The sequence below is a fragment of the Pristiophorus japonicus genome, chromosome 20 (genome assembly GCF_044704955.1).
Source record: "Pristiophorus japonicus isolate sPriJap1 chromosome 20, sPriJap1.hap1, whole genome shotgun sequence".
Taxonomy (NCBI): domain Eukaryota; kingdom Metazoa; phylum Chordata; class Chondrichthyes; family Pristiophoridae; genus Pristiophorus; species Pristiophorus japonicus.
The window spans coordinates 28,208,596-28,223,473 of record NC_091996.1 but is presented as its reverse complement, the minus strand read 5'-3'; the positions used below and the strand labels follow the sequence as shown (position 1 = coordinate 28,223,473).

The following is a 14,878-nucleotide window of genomic DNA, read 5'->3' as shown; positions in this document are numbered from 1 at the left end:
GATGGCTTGGAGTTCGACCTCCGAGTGCGCGCAGACGCAAGCGTCGTCTGTGTACTGTAGTTCAATGACACAGGGTGGGACGACCTTGGATCTGGCCTGGAGGCAGCGGAGGTTGAACAGATTCCCATTTGTTCTATAATTTAGCTCCACTCCAGTAGGGAGCTTACTAAAGGTGAGATGAAGCATTGCAGCAAGGAGGATCCAAAATAGCGTTACTGTGATGACGCAGCCTTGCTTGACCCAGGTCCGGATGTGGATTGGGTCTAGTGGTGGATCCATCGGTCAGGATCACGGCTTGCATGTCATCGTGGAGCAGACGGAGGATGGTGACAAACTTTAGAGGGCAGCCGAAACGGAGGAGGACGCTCCATAATCCAAGGAGATTCCTCTGTAGTTACCGCATTCAGACTTGTCCTCTTTTTTGAAGATGGTCACAATTATGGTGTCCGAGACCACCTGGCATGCTCTCCTCCTTCCAGATAAGAGAAATGAGGTCATGTATTCGTGCAATAGTGCTTCTCCGCCTGCTTTAGTACTTCGGCAGGAATTCCATCTGTTCCTGTTATGTCGTTATTCTTCAGCTGACGGATGGCCTTTTCTACCTTCTGCCGGGCTGGGGTTGTGCTGAGACAGTGGCGGGTAGCATACTGCGGGATGGAGTAAAGGATATCTTTGAAATACTCCTTCCAACGGGCACTGACTGCCTCTTTGTCCTTGAGTACCTTATCGTTCTTGGCCAGCAGTGGGGAAGGGTCTTGGGTGCTGTTATTTTGACTGCGCTGAAGAATCCACGCACGTCATGGTTGTCAGCTAACTGTTGAATCTCCTGTGCTTACTCCACCCACCATCTGTTTTTTAGGTTGCGGGTTTTTTGTTGGACCTTGGCTTTCAGCCATCTGTAGAGCTGCTTCCTCGCTCTCGTGTTGGGTTGCTGTTTTAAATTCAGAAATGCCTTGCGCTTGCGGCTGATTAGCTCCTAGATCTCCTGGTTGTTTTCATCAAACCAGTCTTGGTTTTTCCTGGTCAAGTGACTGAGCGGCTCTTCGCAGGTACTGAGGGCAGACCAGGCGTTGTGGGCACTCTGCATCTCTGGGTCATCGAACGCTAGCTCCGCAAGATCCTGCAAATTCATTGGCAGGATAGACGCACCAACGTCAGTGTTCTCGCTCAGGCCAACATCCCCAGCATTGAAGCAGTGACCACGCTCGATCAGCTCTGTTGGGCGGACCATATCGTCTGCATGCCCGACACGAGACTCCCAAAGTAAGTTCTCTACATGGAGCTTCGACACAGCAAGCGAGCCCCAGGTGGGCAGAGGAAACACTTCAAGGACACCCTCAAGGCCTCCTTGATAAAGTGCAACATCCCCCCATGGACTCCTGGGAATTCCTGGCCCACGACGGCCCAAAAGGGAGGAAGAGCATCCAGGAGGGCGCTGAGCACCTCCAGTCCCATCGCCGAGAACAAGGAGAAAACAAGTGCAGACAGCAGAAGGAGCGTGTATCAATCCAGACTCCCCGCCCACCCTTTCCTTCAAGCACTTTCCGCCCCACCTGTGACAGAGACTGTAGGTCCCACATTGGACTGTACAGCCACCTGAGAACTCACTTTTAGAGTGGAAGCAAGTCATCCTCGACTCCGAGGATGCTGATGAAGGTAGGATTAATGAACAGTAGACTCATTGCCGGAACCCGCTATCTAGAAAAAATGGGAGCAGTGGTTATGATCTGAAATTGTTGAACTTGATGTTCAGTCTATAAGGCTGTAACGTGCCTAATCGAAAGATGAGGTGCTGTTCCTGCAGCTTCCATTAAGCTTCAAAGGAAAACGTAGGAGACCGAGGACAGAGAGGTGAGAGTGGGAGTGGACTGGAGAAGTAAATTGTAAATGACCAGAAGCTCAGCGTCAAACTTGCAGACTGAACAGAGGTGTTCAGCAAATCGCTCACCCAATCTACATTTGGTTTCCCCAATGCAGAGGAGACTGCATAATGAGCAGCGATTACAGTATACTAAATTGAATATACTTGCTCAAAACCGGTTACATCTGGAACTTTTTCTAGTTCTGAAGAAATTCCAGCAGCCTGAAGCGTTAACTCTGTTTCTCTCTCCACAGATGCTGCCTGACCTGCCGAGTATTTCCAGCATTTTCATCACAGATAGGGAAACTTGGAAACAGAGAAATCACTTCAGACAACACTTGTGCACTGCCCATATGACAGAGGCCCTCAGTCAGACAGAAAAATGTTACCTGGACAATATTCAAAATTAGAATTTCAACCTAATATCTGTGATAGAAACATAGAAAATAGGTGCAGGAGTAGGCCATTCGGCCCTTCGAGCCTGCACCGCCATTCAATGAGTTCATGGCTGAACATGCAACTTCAGTACCCCATTCCTGCTTTCTTGCCATATCCCTTGATCCCCTTAGTAGTAAGGACTACATCTAACTCCTTTTTGAATATATTTAGTGAATTGGCCTCAACAACTTTCTGTGGTAGAGAATTCCACAGGTTCACCACTCTCTGGGTGAAGAAGTTTCTCCTTATCTCGGTCCTAAATGGCTTACCCCTTATCCTTAGACCTTGACCCCTGGTTCTGGACTTCCCCAACATTGGGAACATTCTTCCTGCATCTACCCTGTCGAAACCCATCAGAATTTTAAACGTTTCTATGAGGTCCCCTCTCATTCTTCTGAACTCCAGTGAATACAAGTCCAGTTGATTCAGTCTTTCTTGATAGGTCAGTCCCGCCATCCCGGGAATCAGTCTGGTGAACCTTCGCTGCACTCCCTCAATAGCAAGAATGTCCTTCCTCAGGTTAGGAGACCAAAACTGTACACAATACTCCAGGTGTGGCCTCACCAAGGCCCTGTACAACTGTAGCAACACCTCCCTGCCCCTGTACTCAAATCCCCTCGCTATGAAGGCCAAGATGCCATTTGCTTTCTTAACCGCATGCTGTACCTGCATGCCAACCTTCAATGACTGATGTACCATGACACCCAGGTCTTGTTGCACCTCCCCTTTTCCTAATCTGTCACCATTCAGATAATAGTCTGTCTCTCTGTTTTTACCACCAAAGTGGACAACCTCACATTTATCCACATTATACTTCATCTGCCATGCATTTGCCCACTCACCTAACCTATCCAAGTCGCTCTGCAGCCTCATAGCATCCTCCTCGCAGCTCACACTGCCACCCAACTTAGTGTCATCCGCAAATTTGGAGATACTACATTTAATCCCCTCATCTAAATCATTAATATACAGTGTAAACAGCTGGGGCCCCAGCACAGAACCTTGCGGTACCCCACTAGTCACCGCCTGCCATTCTGAAAAGTACCCATTTACTCCTACTCTTTGCTTCCTGTCTGACAACCATTTCTCAATCCATGTCAGCACACTACCCCCAATCCCATGTGCTTTAACTTTGCACATTAATCTCTTGTGTGGAACCTTGTCGAAAGCCTTCTGAAAGTCCAAATATACCACATCAACTGGTTCTCCCTTGTCCACTCTACTGGAAACATCCTCAAAAAATTCCAGAAGATTTGTCAAGCATGATTTCCCTTTCACAAATCCATGCTGACTTGGACCTATCATGTCACCTCTTTCTAAATGCGTTGCTATGACATCCTTAATAATTGATTCCATCATCTTACCCACTACTGAGGTCAGGCTGACCGGTCTATAATTCCCTGTTTTCTCTCTCCTTCCTTTTTTTAAAAAGTGGGGTTACATTGGCTACCCTCCACTCGATAGGAACTGATCCAGAGTCAATGGAATTCTGGAAAATGACTGTCAATGCATCCGCTATTTCCAAGGCCACCTCCTTAAGTACTCTGGGATGCAGTCCATCAGGCCCTGGAGATTTATCGGCCCTCAATCCCATCAATTTCCCCAACACAATTTCCCGACTGATAAGGATTTCCCTCAGTTCCTCCTCCTTACTAGACCCTCTGACCCTTCTTATATCCGGAATGTTGTTAGTGTCCTCCTTAGTAAATACCGAACCAAAGTACTTGTTCAATTGGTCCGCCATTTCTTTGTTCCCCGATATGACTTCCCCTGATTCTGACTGCAGGGGATCTACATTTGTCTTGATTAACCTTTTTCTCTTTACATACCTATAGAAACTTTTGCAATCCGTCTTAATCTTCCCTGCAAGCTTCCTCTCGTACTCTATTTTCCCTGCCCTAATCAAACCCTTCGTCCTCCTCTGCTGAGTTCTAAATTTCTCCGGGTTCGCTGCTATTTCTGGCCAATTTGTATGCCATATTCTTTGGCTTTAATACTATCCCTGATTTCCCTTGATAGCCACGGTTGAGCCACCTTCGCTTTTTTATTTTTATGCCAGACAGGAATGTACAATTGTTGTAGTTCATCCATGCGGTCTCTAAGGGCCCAAGTTTCCACATGATTTGCGCCCGATTTTTTAGGAGCAACTGGTGGAGAACGGACTATCTTAGAAAACGCAATTCTCCACATTTTTTTTTCTGCAGTTCTAGTCAGGTAGAACAGTTCTACTTTGGAACAGAATTTTTTCTTCAAAAGGGGGCGTGTCCGGCCACTGACGCCTGATTTCAAAGTTTCCACAGTGAAAACGTACTCCAAACTAAAGTAGAATGGAGCAAGTGAAGATTTTTGTAGAATTGAAAAAACCTGTTCTACACATTAAAAAATCAGGCGCAGGTTACAAATTAGGCGTCCAGAACGAGGAGGTGGGGGGGGGGGGGGGGGGAAGGGAAGTCATTAAATTATACAATCAATCCTTATTTATACTTCTACAAATATTATACAAATAAATCCAACCTGAATAAACATTTATAAGCAAAGAAAAGATTAAATAAACCATCTTCCTACCTGTGTGAAAGTGCTTCAGGCACGGAGAATTCTGCAGTCAGCCTGAGGCGCCCGTTCTTCCCATGGGGGGGCGGGGCGGGGGGGGAAGAGAGAGGAGGCGCCCGTTTCTTTCCCGCGGGGAGGGGGGGGGGGGGGGGGGAAGAGGCACCTGTTCTTTCCCACGGGGGGGGGGGGGGTTCTTCCCGCAGGAGGGGGGGGGGGAAAAGAGAGGAGGCGCCCGTTCTTCCCGCAGGCGGGGAGACAGTGAGAAGGCTGCAAGTGTTGATGGCAATGTGCTTTTATTAAAAAAAAATTTCAAAAATTAAATAGCTACAAAGAACTACAAAAATGGCCGAGTGGCAATGTTTTTTTTCACACTGAGCATGCGCGAACGCTCCAACGCGCACGGTTACCGGCAGGAAAAAAACTAATTTAAATAGTACCCGCCCCCTCCCACTTACAAAAAAAGTGTAGGCTCCGCCCCCCTGGGCGCCACGTCAGGCAGACAAGGAGATGCAGAACACTCCAGAATCGTGATTTTTTTTTTAGGCGCTGTTTTAGGCGCGAAAAACGGGCGCCCAGCTCGGAGGGGCGTCCGTTTTTTATCGTGTGGAAACTTGGGCCCTTAATGTCTGCCATTGCCCATCCACAGTCAATCCCTCAAGTATCATTCGCCAATCAATCCTAGCCAATTCACGCCTCATACCTTCAAAGTTACCCTTCTTTAAGTTCTGGACCATGGTCTCTGAATTAACTTAATGCAGAATTCCACCATATTATGGTCACTCTTCCCCAAGGGGCCTCGCACAACGAGATTGCTAATTAATCCTCTCTCATTACACAACACCCAATCTAAGATGGCCTCTCCCCTAGTTGGTTCCTCGACATATTGGTCTAGAAAACCATTCCTTATGCACTCCAGGAAATCCTCTTCCACCGTATTGCTTCCTGTTTGGTTAGCCCAATCTATGTGCATATTAAAGTCACCCATTATAACTGCTGCACCCTTATTGCATGCACCCATAATTTCCTGTTTGATGCCCTCCCCAACATCACTACTACTGTTTGGAGGTCTGTACACAACTCCCACTAATGTTTTTTGCCCTTTGGTGTTCTGCAGCTCTACCCATATAGATTCCACATCATTCAAGCTAATGTCATTCCTAATTATTGTATTAATCTCCTCTTTAACCAGCAATGCTACCCCACCTCCTTTTCCTTTTATTCTATCCTTCCTGAATGTTGAATACCCCTGGATGTTGAGTTCCCAGCCCTAATCATCCTGGAGCCACGTCTCCGTAATCCCAATCACATCATATTTGTTAACATCTATTTGCACAGTTAATTCATCCACCTTATTACGGATACTCCTTGCATTAAGACACAAAGCCTTCAGGCTTGTTTTTTTTTTTAACACCCTTTGTCCTTTTAGAATTTTGCTGTACAGTGGCCCTTTTAGTTCTTTGTCTTGTGTTTCTCTGCCCTCCATTTTTTCTCATCTCCTTTCTGTTTTTTGCTTTTTATCTCCTTTTTGTTTCCCTCTGTCTCCCTCCATTGGTTCCCATCCCCCTGCCATATTAGTTTAACTCCTCCCCAACAGTACTAGCAAACACTCCCCCGAGGACATTGGTTCCGGTCCTGCCCAGGTGTAGACCATCCGGTTTGTACTGGTCCCACCTCCCCCAGAACCGGTTCCAATGCCCCAGGAATTTGAATCCCTCCCTGCTGCACAACTGCTCAAGCCACATATTCATCTGTGCTATCCTGCGATTCCTACTCTGACTAGCACGTGGTACTGGTAGCAACCCCGAGATTACTACTTTTGAGGTCCTACTTTTTAATTTACCTCCTAGCTCCTCAAATTCGTTTTGTCGGACCTCATCCCTTTTTTTACCTATGTCATTGGTACCAATGTGCACCACGACAACTGGCTGTTCTCCCTCCCTTTTTAGAATGTCCTGCACCCGCTCCGAGACATCCTTGACCCTTGCACCAGGGAGGCAACATACTATCCTGGAGTCTCGGTTGCTGCTGCAGAAACGCCTATCTATTCCCCTAACAATTGAATCCTCTATCATTATCGCTCTCCCACTCTTTTTCCTGCCCTCCTGTGTAACAGAGCCAGCCACGGTGCCATGAATTTGGCTGCCGCTGCCCTCCCCTGATGAGTCATCTCCCTCAACAATACTCAAAGCAGTGTATCTGTTTTGCAGGGCGATGACCACAGGGGACCCTTGCACTACCTTCTTTGCACTGCTCTTCCTGCTGGTCTTCCATTCCCTATCTAGCTGTGGACCCTTCTCTTGTGGTATGAACAACTCGCTACACGTGCTACTCACGTCATTCTCAGCATCGTGGATGCTCCAGAGTGAATCCACTCTCAGCTCCAACTCCGCAACGTGGACCGTCAGGAGCTGGAGGTGGATACACTTCCTGCACACATAGTCGTCAGGGACACTGGAGTCGTTCCTGAGTTCCCACATGGTACAGGAGGAGCATAACACGCGACTGAGCTCTTCTGCCATGACTTAACCTTTAGATAGGCAACAATAATGTTAAAGTTTACTCACTGTTAAAGAGAAGAAAAACTACTCACCAATCACCAGCCTTTGGCTGTGACGTCACCTTTCTGTTTCTTTTTTTTAATTTTTATTTTTGATGTTGTTTCATAACACACCCACCCACATCAACATTGTGAAGATTTTTTTAAATTGTCACCAATTACCCAGTTTTTCTCCCCCAGCCCCACACTGATTTTTCACCAATTTTGGGCATTATGGAAACGGTCTACTCCTCTTAATTTGAAGTTAGTCAATTAAAATGAGTGGATTTGAGCTTCAAAACAACTATTTGCCATTTTAATTTAGCTAGCTAATTCCAATTACTAGTTAATCCGAAATCTTTGCGCAAAAATTACTTTGAATCCTCAAAAGGTGACTGTAATCTCTGACCTTTGTGACCTCTATTGCCAAGATCAAGCAAGCCAAAAATAAAATACCCAGCTTCATTGGATTTAGCAATAATTCCACTACTTGCAAAAGAATATCCCACTATTCCCTCTAGATAAGTCTAACTGAAGGGATTGCAGGGCAGCTCAGTCCAGTGGAGTGCACATCCTGCGGCATGTGGGACACTTCGTGCAGCCAACACAACCACGTGTGCAGGTGTCTTCCAGCTTCAACTGCTTGAGCTCCGTGTTTCGGAGCTGGAGCAGCGGGTGGAGTCAATATGGTGCATCCGCGAGGCTGAGAGCTACGTGGATAGCACGTTTCAGGAGGTGGTCACCCCGCAGCTTAAAGGCGTGCAGGCAGAGGGGAAGTGGGTGACCACCAGACGAAGTAAGAATGCTAGGCAGGTAGCGTAGGAGTCCCCCCGTGAGTCCATCTCGCTCTCAAACCAAAATTCACTGCTGAGTATCGGTAAGGACGATGGTGCCTCTGGGGAGTGCTGCAGAGCCAATTCCAAAGCACCATGGTTGGCTCAGCTGCACAGGGGGGAGTGACGAAGAACAAAAGAGCCCTAGTGATAGGGGATTTTATAGTTAGGGGAACAGACAGGCGTTTCAGCAGCCGTAGATGTGACTCCCAACTGGTTTTGTGCATCCCTGGTGCCAGGGTCAAGTATGTCACAGAGCGGACGCAGGGCATCCTTGGGGGGGGCGCGTGGAGAAACAGCTAGAGGTCGTGGTCCATATCGGGACCAATGACAGAGGTAAAATGAGAGGAGGTCCTACAGGAAGAATTCAGGGAGCTAGGAAGAAAATTAAAGGGTAGGACCTCAAAGGAAATAATCTCCGGATTACTACCGGTGCCACGTGCTAATGAGTATAAGAATCGAAGTACAGAAAGGATGAACACGTGGCTGGAAAATTGGTGTAGGAGAGAGGGCTTTAAATTCTTGAGGCATTGGGACCGCTTCTGAGGGAGATGGGACCTGTAAAAACCGGACAGGTTGCACCTCAACAGCACCAGGACCAATATCCTCGTGGGGAGTTTTGCTAGTGCTGTTGGGGAGAGTTTAAACTAGCTTGGCAAGGGGATGGGAACCCGAGAACAAATTCCAAAGGGAAGGAAGTAAAGCAGAAATTGGATAGCAAGAATCTAGAAAGCGAATCTGTAAGACAGAGGAAACAGGGCTTAGTAAGTAGTAAGCAAGGAGGTCTTCCTGTGCTGAATGGTATATACCCCTCCCCAACAGCAAAATTCTAAAGGGACAATGTGTTAAAAAGTCAAGCCTGAAGGCTGTGCCTCAATGTGAGGAGTATTCGTAATAAAGTGGATTAATTAACTGCGCAGGCAGCTATTGACGATTATGATTGGGATTACGGAGACATGGCTCCAGGGTGACCAAGGCTGGGAACTCAACATCCAGGGTTATTCAACATTCAGGAAGGATAGACAGAAAGGAAAAGGAGGTGGGGTAGCATTGCTGGTTAAAGAGGAAATTAACACAATAGTAAGAAAGGACATTAGCTTGGATGATGTGGAATCCGTATGGGTAGAGCTGCAGAATACCAAAGGGCAGAAAACGCTAGTGGGAGTTGTGTACAGACCACCAAACAGTAGTAGTGAGGTTGGGGATGGCATCAAATAAGAAATTAGGGATGCGTGCAATAAAAGGTACAGCAGTTATCCTGGGCGACTTTAATCTACATGTAGATTGGGCTAACCAAATTTGTAGCAATATGGTGAGGAGGATTTCCTGTTGTGTATTAGGGATGGTTTTCTCGACCAGTATGTTGAGGAACCAACTAGAGAGCTGGCCATCAGAGACTGGGTGTTGTGTAATAAGAGAGGACTAATTAGCAATCTTGTTGTGAGGCCCCCTGGGAAAGAGTGACCATAATATGGTGAAATTCTTTATTAAGATGGAGAGTGACTAGGGTCCTGAACTTAAGGAAAGATAACTTCATTGAGACGTGAATTGGCTCGGATAGACTGGCAAATGATACTTAAAGGGTTGACAGTGGAGAGGCAATGGCAAACATTTATAGATTACATGGATGGACTTCAACAATTCTACATCCCTATCTGGAGTAAAAATAAAACGGGGAAGGTAGCTCAACCATGGCTAACAAGGGAAATTAGGGATAATGTTAAATCCAAGGAAGAGGCATATAAATTTGCCAGAAAAAGTCGCAAACCTTAGGACTGGGAGAAATTTAGAATTCAGCAGAGCAGGACAAAGGGTCTAATTAGGAGGGGGTAAATAAGAGTATGAGAGGAAGCTTTCAGGGAACATAAAGTGACTGCAAAAGCTTCTATAGATATGTGAAGAGAAAAAGATTAGTGAAAACCAACGTAGTTCCTTTGCAGTCAGAATCAGGTGAATTTATAATGGGGAATAAAGAAATGGCAGACCAACTGAACAAATACTTTGGATCTGTCTTCACTAAGTAAGACACAAATAGCCTTCCGGAAATACTAGAGGTTCGAGGGTCTAGCGAAAAGGAGGAACTGAAGGAAATCCTTATTAGTCTGGAAATTGTGTTAGGGAAATTGATGGGATTGAAGGCCGATAAATCCCCAGGGCCTGATTGTCTGCATCCCAGAGTACTTAAGGAAGTGGCCCTAGAAATAGTGGATGCATTGGTGATCATTTTCCAATATTTTATTGACTCTGGATCATTTTCTATGGACTGGAGGGTAGCTAATGTAACACCACTTTTTTTAAAAAAAAGAGGGAGAGAGAAAACAGGGAATGATAGACTGGTTAGCCTGACATTGGTGGTGGGGAAAATGTTGGAGTCAATTATTAAAGATAAAATGGCAGTGCATTTGGAAAGCGGTGACAGTATCGATCCAAGCCAGCATGGATTTATGAAAGGGAAATCATGCTTGACAAATCTTCGAGAATATTTTGAGGATGTAACTAGTAGACAAGGGAGAACCAGTGGATGTGGTGTATTTGGACTTTCAAAAGGCTTTTGACAAGGTCCCACACAAGAGATTAGTGTGCAAAATTAAAGCACGTGGTATTGGGGGTAATGTATTGACGTGGATTGAGAACTGGTTGGCAGACAGGAAGCAGAGAGTCAGAATAAACGGATCCTTTTCAGAATGGCAGGCAGTGAACAGTGGGGTGCCGCAGGGTTCAGTGCTGAGACCCCAGCTATTTACAATATACATCAATGATTTAGATGAAGGAATTGAATGTAATATCTCCAAGTTTGCAGATGACACTAAGCTGGGTGGCGGTGTGAGCTGTGAGGAGGATGCCAAGAGGCTGCAGGGTGACTTGGACAGGTTAGGTGAGTGGGCAAATGCATGGCAGATGCAGTATAATGTGGATAAATGTGAGGTTATCCACTTTGGTGGCAAAAACAGGAAGACAGAATATTATCTGAATGGTGACAGATTAGGAAAAGGGGAGGTGCAATGGGACCTGGGTGTCATGGTATATCAGTCATTGAAGGTTGGCATGCAAGTACAAGCAGGCAGTGATAAGGCAAATGGCATGTTGGCCTTCATAGCTAGAGGATTTGAGTATCGGAGCAGGGAGGTCTTACTGCAGTTGTACAGAGCCTTGGTGAGGCCACACCTGGAATATTGTGTTCAGTTTTGGTCTCCTAATCTGAGGAAGGACGTTCTTGCTATTGAGTGAGTACAGCGAAGGCTCACCAAATTGATTCCCGGGATGGCAGGAGAGACTGGATCAACTGGGCTTATATCCACTGGAGTTTAGAACAATGAGAGGGGATCTCATAGAAACATATAAAATTCTGACGGGATTGGACAGGTTAGAGGCAGGAAGAATGTTCCCGTTGCTGGGAAGTTCCAGAACCAGGGGTCACAGTCTAAGAATAAGGGGTAAGCCATTTAGGACCGAGATGAGGAGAAACTTCTTCACTCAGAGAGTGGTTAACCTGTGGAATTCTCTACTGCAGAAAGTTGTTGAGACCAGTTCTTTAGATATATTCAAAAGGGAGTTAGATGTGGCCCTTACGGCCAAAGGGATCAAGGGGTATGGAGAGAAAGCAAGAAAGGGGTACTGAGGTTGAATGATCAGCCATGATCTTATTGAATAGCAGTGCAGGCTCGAGGGGCCGAACGGCCTGCTCCTGCACCTAATTTCTATACTTTAATGCATGGAGTACAGCGAATAAGACGGATGAGCTAAGAGCACAGGTAGACACTTGGGAGAATGACATTATAGCCATTACAGAAACATGGCAGATCAATATTCCTGGCGACAGGATTTTTAGACAAAATAGAGAGGAGGTAAAAGGAGGAGGTGGGGGGGGGGGGGGGGGGTGGGGCATTGCGGTACTGATTAAAGAAACTATTACAGCGGTGAGGAGGGATGATATGTTCGAGGGATCATCAGATGAGGACATATGGGTCGAATTGAAAAATAAAAAAGGGACGATGACACTGCTGGACATGTATTATAGACCCCCAAACAGTGGGAGGGAGCTAGAGGAGCAAATATGTTGGCAAATTGCTGTGAAGTCCAAAAGCCATAGGGTAGTAATAGTCGGGGATTTTACCTATCCAAATATTGATTGGGACAAATTTAGTGTGAAGGGTATAGAGGGTATGGAATTCTTGAAAGGCATTCAAGAGAACTTTTTTAGTCAGTATAGCAAGCCCAACACGAGATGGGGCGGTCTTGGATTTCGTTTTGGGGAATGTAGCTGGGCAAGTTGAAGGGGTATTAGTGGGAGAGCACTTGGGTGCCAGTGACCATAATTCAGTCAGATTCAAGTTGGTTATGGATAAGGAAAAGGATAGGCCTGGAATAAAAATTCCAAATTGGGGAAAAGCTACTTTTGCGAAGTTAAGGAGTGATTTGGCCATAGTGGACTGGAAACAGCTACTTGTGGGTAAATCACTGTCGGAACAATGGGAGGCATTCAAGGAGGAGATCCGGAAGGCTCAGGCCAAACGTGCCCTTAAAGAAAAAGGCTGGGAAAAATAATTCTAGAGCCCCCTGGATGTCTGGGGACTTACAGGGGAGAAAGAAGAAAAAAAGGGGACGCTTATGTCATATCCCAACGGCTAAATATTATAGAATCTTAAAAGGAATATAGAAAGTTAAGAGGCAAAATTAAAAATATCAGGAATGCTAAGAGAGAGTACGAGAAATTCTTGGCCAGTAAAATTATGGAAAACTCCAAGATGTTCTATAAATATATTAAGAGTAAGAGGGTAACTATGGAAAGGGTAGGGCCTATTAGAGACCATGAGGGTAATCTTTGTGTGGAGGCGGAAGATGTTGGTAGGGTTCTTAACGAATACTTCGCATCTGTTTTCACAAAGGAAAGGGGCAATGCAGACACTGCTATTGAGGAGAAGTGTGATATTCTGGATGAAATAAATATAGTGAGAGAGGAAGTATTAAGGGATTTAGCAGCTTTGAATGTAGATGCATCCCAGACTGTTGAGCGAAGTAAAAGAGGCAGAGGCCTTGACCATCATTTTCCTGTCCTCTTTGGATCTGGGCATTGTGCTGGAGAATTGGAGGGCTGCTAATGTAGTACCCTTGTTTAAGAAGGGAGAAAGAGCTAAGCTGTGTAATTACAGGCCTGTGAGCCTAACCTCAGTGGTGGGAAAAAATCCTGAAAGACAAATCTGCATTTGAAAAGGCAAGGATTAATTAGGGACAGTCAGCACGGATTTGTAAAGGGAAAATCGTGTTTGACTAACCGGATTGAATTTTTTGAGGAGGTAACCAAAAGGGTTGATGAGGGTAGTGCATACGATGTAGTATATGTGAACTTCAGCAAAACTTTTGATAAGGTCCCACATGGCAGACAGGTCATGAAGGTTAAAGCCCATGGGATACAGGGTAAAGTGACAAGTTGGATCCAAAATTGGCTTGGAGGTAGGAAGCAAAGGGTGATAATGGATGGATGATTGTGTGGCCGGAAGGATGTTTCCAGTGGGGATCCCAGGGCTCAGTACTGGGTCCCTTGCTTTTTGTGATGTCGATCAACGATTTAGATTTGAATATAGGGAGTATGATAAAAAAAGTTTGCAGACGACACTAAAATTGGCTGTGTGGTTGATAATGAAGAGGAAAGTCATGGGCTGCAGGAGGATATCAATCTACTGGGCAGGTGGGCAGAGCAGTGGCAAATGGAATTTAATTCAGAGAAATGCGAGGTGATGCACTTTGGGAGGTCTAATAAGGAAAGGGTATACACATTAAGCGGTAGGCCACTTAATAGTGTAGATGAACAAAGAAACCTTGGCGTGCTTGTCCACAAATCCCTGAAAGTAGCAGGCCAGGTGGATAAGGTGATGAAGGAGGCATACGGAATGCTTGCCTTTATTGGCCGAGGCATAGAATATAAGAGCAGGGAGGTTATGTTTAAATTGTAGAATACTTTGGTTAGGCCGCAGCTGGAGTACTGCGTGCACTTCTGGTCGCCGTATTATAGGAAGGACGTGAATGCACTAGCAGCGATTGCAGAGGAGATAGAAACATAGAAATATTTACAGCGCAGAAGGAGGCCATTTCGGCCCATCCTGTCTGCGCCGGCCGACAAAGAGCCGCACGGCCCTTCGTCAGCAGCCCTAAAGGTTACATATAAACCTATGAACAATGACGGAAAGGCAAAGAGCACCCAGCCCAACCAGTCCGCCTCACACAACTGCGACACCCCTTATACTAAAAGATTCTATACTCCACCCCAACCGGAGCCATGTGATCTCCTGCCTCGTATGCATTTATACTGTGTCGTAAGGACGCATCAAGGCCGTTCCGGATTCCACTTTTTTCCGGACTTTGGTTCGGGTATTTCAGGATTTCAGTACTTCAAAGTTTGTTGGGGGAGGGGGGGGCGGCGGGGGAGAAATGCTCGCTGGGGAGCTATTTGGGCCACCAGCCCCGTCGATGAGGTCGTCTGGCAGGGCCCCGCCGCAGTGGAGCTATTTGGGTGGGCCCCGTCGTGGAGGTGGTGTTCGGGTGGGCCAGCGAGGAAGCCCCGAAGTAAGGGCAGCGAGGCGAGACCTCCAGGTCGGCGGGTCCTGATTCCGGAACATTTTATGGATTCCGGATGGCCCTGCCACCAATCGGTCCAGAGACTGG

The 14,878-nt window shown here is 46.3% G+C and overlaps 1 protein-coding gene across 3 annotated transcripts in view; it reads right to left on the bottom strand.

Moving 5' to 3' along the window:
- Positions 1-14,878, bottom strand: part of scai (suppressor of cancer cell invasion) — a 223,721-nt gene that overhangs the window by 76,029 nt on the left and 132,814 nt on the right. The window lies entirely within an intron of this gene.